At 43.8% G+C, this 4,747-nt stretch overlaps 1 non-coding gene across 1 annotated transcript; it reads left to right on the top strand.

The window, feature by feature from the left end:
• Positions 1-1,259: 1,259 nt before the first annotated feature.
• LOC121827692 (U6 spliceosomal RNA) lies at positions 1,260-1,363 on the top strand. The gene has a single exon (XR_006070010.1). It is a non-coding gene; the product is annotated as a U6 spliceosomal RNA (small nuclear RNA).
• The last annotated feature ends 3,384 nt before the right edge of the window (positions 1,364-4,747 follow it).

Raw genomic sequence — 4,747 nt, 5'->3', positions numbered from 1 at the left:
CTTCAGATTATATAAATCTTCAGTCTTTTACAGTTCGACCACGGAGCTCAGTGGAGCCATCAAGTCTTATAGTATCCTCACAAAGTCTTCTTTGCCTATTTCTGAAGGCATTTCAAGCAGGCTTACAAAAAGAAAATAAAAACCCAAAGTCTGAGTTTCAATTAGAGATACAAAGGCGATAGCCACTAACTTCAACTGTGGGGAATATAATTACCAGGTTCATTTCAGCTTCAAAGCATTCAAATGGAGCAGAGATGTTCATTCGGGTAACATTAATATGCGTCAGAAATGAAAAACCAGATGTTGGTCATAGTCATATAATTGCTTTTTAAAAAACTCATTGAGTCTTTTCAAGATAGGGGAATCAATTAGTGAATAGTAAGTTACTTTCAAAAAGAAAATCTGCCCACCATTTATTGTGCAAAGGTATTATTAGAAAATGTATTTTTGAGCAGTGAATACATTCTTAGCTTAAAAATAAGACATTTGACTAGAAAAAAATTAAAACCACTCATCAGGTACAGTGATGTGTGACCACAGCCAGCTACTAGAGGGGCTAAAGCAATATGGCTGCTTGATGCCGGGAGTTCGAGACCAGCTTGAATAACATAGTGAGACTTTTCAGACATTTGAGTCACATACAGCGTTCCAACTTGAAACTTGCCATTAAAACTAGAAGATATTTTTTACATAAAAATGTTTTAATTTTGCATACAGCTAAGTTTGAACCTTTGATGTTTTAAGTAAGTAGCATTGAAAGACCCCCGAAGGCAGTCTTCCCTCTGGAGAGACCCTCGCCCAGAGATCACACCGAGACCACAAGTCAGATGCAAACAGCAAGAGGCTTTATTCAGGAACACGGGTACCCGGGGCAACACAGTCCCTCAAGAGGCTCAAGAGACTGGCGCGCCCACGGGCTGGAGTGGAGGGTTTTTATAGGGTCGGGCAGCAGGAGCACCAGGAGCATGGTTTACAGGGTTCTGATTGGACGATTCAAATGAGGCCGGGTTCAAACTCAGGGCAGCTCGTGGTTTTTCCCCCGAGCTTGACACGCCTGCTGTCTGGCTCCAAGTTGTTTTTCTGACCTTTAGTACCCTTTTCTGGGGCCAGGTGGCCGGCCGTAGACACCCCGCGCTTTTCAGACCTTACTCGAAATGGCGTTAGGCTAAGCTAGTATGCTGGGGTCTTTCAGCATAAAATGAAAAAGTAAGCTCAGAGTCTCCTTCATAATGCCTTAAAAAAGAAAATCAAAATCAGCTGCTCTCTCCAGTGGCACATATACTAAAATAGAAACAATACAGGGAAGATCAGCATGACCCCTGCACAAGGATGACAGGAAATCTATGAAGCATTACATATTTAAAAAATAAACAAGCAAATGAAAATAAAAATCTAAATCTAAAGATGCCACAGGTGAAGCAATGAGAATTTCCTTTCGAAGTGAGCTGAATGAATGAGAGCTGCTTCCCGGGGAACTGAACCCAGGGTTTCAGACACGGGACACCTGTCCCATTCCATTCCTGTGCTCTGCCTTCTGCAGCCTCAGTGTTAACCTGGGATTTTAAGAGGCACCCTGGTATTTGCCTCTCAAGGGCTGTTTCTAAATGGCGATGGTTCTGATGACAGTTGGGGGGAACACTGTGTAGTCTGCAGGCAGGCGACATCTGTGTGTCTTTACTGTGTAAACATGTCCTGACATCCATGAGCATCAAAGTACATGCATCATGAGACCCAGAGTCTGTCAGGCAAGCAGTGCCACACTGAGTTAATTCTGAAGAATGAAGTTCACTTGGACAGGATAGGTGGCCTTGTAAGGATTCAGTGAGAAAGGCTGGTCCTTTCTCCTGTGAAGGGCTGTACAGTCCTGATCCACACAAGGTGTAAGATCTGATTATGGGAAGGTGCAAAGTCACATTTCCCGAAAGCCTTTGAATCACTGCACCGAAACCACACTGTCTCAGTTTCACGGGAGCTCGATGCCGCTTGCCTCCTTATAAGGGCCTTGTCCCATTTTCTTCTGTTTAAACAACCCTTCTGTAGCTTTAGTTTTTCTGCCTTGCCCACAGTCAGGACAAATCTTTGTCACCCGCCAGTCCCACAGCCGCTCAGACCCAACCAAGTAAACACAGAGACTTATATTGCTTACAAACTGTATGGCTGTGGCAAGCTTCTTGCTAACTGTTCTTATAGCTTAAATTAACCCATTTCTATAAATCTATACCTTGCCACGTGGCTGGTGGCTTACTAGCATCTTCCCATGCTGCTGGTCATGGCGGCGGCTGCAGTGTCTCTCCGCGTCAGCCTTCCACTTCGCAGAATTCTCCTCTCTCCTTGTCCCACCTACTTCCTGCCTGGCCACTGGCCAACCAGTGTTTTATTTATTGACCAATCAGAGCAATTTGACATACAGACTGTCCCACAGCACCCTACTTCAGAAATGAAGACTTGAAGGGACAAGAATCATTTCCTGTTATGATTTATGCAAAAAGTATTATTTGTTTTTCCATAAATGTGACATTTGCTCTCATGTTTATCGTTTTACTCTTCTAATCATATCCAAATAGAGTCAGTGAGGGAAGGCAGAACTTGCTGATGGCAGATGGCAGTTTTGGAGCCTTGACCCTTGGAGGCATTCTGGATTACAGCCAGTGGTACTCACATGGCACACCTTCCTAGCCCAAAGACAGACATGTAGGTGCCAGTGAGGTGAAGACGGGGCTTTCGTGAGCACAGAGTTTCAGCACTAAAACTGAGATTCTGCGGGGAGCAAAGGCTGCCGGCCAGCATTGAATAAAGCAATGGGAAGGGCCAGAAGGAAGATGGTCGTAGTGAAAGATGGCATCTTCAGGATGCAACACAAACCAGAGGGCACAAGGAAGCTAATACCCTTACTCGAGCACAGGAGGCTGGCGACATCCGTGTTAAGTTTCCAAAAAGTACCTTTCAAAAGTCCTGAAGGGTTTTTCGTACATCTTTATTTTTATTTAATTTGTCTAGTACCTATTTTAATGACTTAAACTTTTATTTTATTTAATTTTAAACTTATCACTGACAAACAAAATTGTAATGTATTTATAGCATGTGGCATCATATTTTCATGAATATACCCTGGAATGTACATACTGAGCTTTGCAATGTATCTGTTACCTCACATATGGTTTTGTTGTTGAGACCTTCTCAAATTGCTCCTTAATCAATGTGCAAGACTACGATGTAAATTGTAGTCACCATGCTGTGCAATGTATTATACAGTTTATTTCTGGTGTCTGATGGAACTTTGGTGTCTTTTGATTGACATCTCTTCAGTCGCCCTACTCTCCATTTCATTCTGTTTCTGTGAGCCCAGTTTATGGTGATATTTTATTTGTACTGAAATGTGTTTTTGTAGCGGTAACACCCGCATTACCGATACCCGTTCACCATGTCCGAGCGAAGGGCTGCGGATTAAAAATAGAGACAAGAGACAGCGAGTCATTCGCCACGACTGGATGTCGAATGCCGTTTATTGAAAGAGGGAAGAATCCTTAAATACAGGCTTACAGTACAAATGGAGGAACCCCCGGAGGGCAGAAGTTCGCTACCAATGGTCTACATTCCAGACCCAATGTTCTACATTCTTGCATCTAAGTTGTTAACGCCCAAAATGCAAGATACACAAACAAGGAACTTCCCTTAAGCATTCAGAAGGGTGGATACCGGCAGGGAATCTGAATAGGGAGGACATCTGATCAAGGTCAGCAAGCAAGGCCGCAGCCACTCACAGTCGGGGGCCAGGGCCCATAGCGCCCACATGTTTTTATTTGTATGTTAATAAATAAAGTTGCCTGGGGGTCAGAGCTAATAGCAAGCTGTAGCAGAAGCTGGTGGGTGGTGCTGCACGCCTTTAATCCCAGAACTTGGGAGGCAGAGCTAAGCGGATCTCTGTGTGTTCAAGAATACAGCCAGCATGGAGACACACGCCTTTATCTCAATACCAACCATAGAAGACCTGGAGGTCTGTACAGACAGACAGTGATGATGAGGTCATGTGGTTGGGTTTACAACCAAGGAGAAGGCAGAATAGAAAGTCAATAAAAAGCACAAACACACAGGAAGCAGGTCTCTTGCAGAGAGGTAGGACAGCAGCGGCAGTGAAGGGTAAGGTTTTTAATCTCAGCTCTTAGATGTGGCTCTGACCTCTTGGCTTTTAACTCTGTATTTGGCTCTGTGTTTCTTATTTAACAAGACGGTTACATCTACACGAGTTATTTTTAAACACTGTGAATATAGGTGAGACCATGTGGTATTTCCTTTCCATGCCTGGACTGCTTCGTTTGGTGACTTCTGTATCTATCTATTGACATTTGACTGACAATTTCCTGTCTGCGAGGACGAATGATAATCCATTGTAGAGACAGACCACACTGCCTGTCTCTTCCCATCCGGGAATGGAAACCTGATTTGATTCCATGTCTTGGCTGTTGTGAATAATCATGAGTCGGATGCTCAGCATATCGCAGAGCAGGACTGCTGCGCCGTTTGATAGTTTTAGATATCTGACCCTGGAAGAACTGTCTATTCCCATTTTAGAGAACTATCCTAGTGCTTTCCACAATGGCCACACATTTCCCCATTGTCCTCGACAGTTTCATTTGTTTGTTTGGCAGTGGAGATTGAAGCCAGGGTCTCACACGTGTTAGGCAAGTGATCTACTTCAGAGTGAAATTTCCAGCCCTTCCCCTTTGTGTTTATCCATTGTCTTTTTTGA

This window comes from Peromyscus maniculatus, chromosome 2 (assembly GCF_049852395.1).
Source record: "Peromyscus maniculatus bairdii isolate BWxNUB_F1_BW_parent chromosome 2, HU_Pman_BW_mat_3.1, whole genome shotgun sequence".
Taxonomy (NCBI): Eukaryota; Metazoa; Chordata; class Mammalia; order Rodentia; family Cricetidae; genus Peromyscus; species Peromyscus maniculatus.
This window is presented reverse-complemented; position numbering and strand designations above follow the sequence as displayed.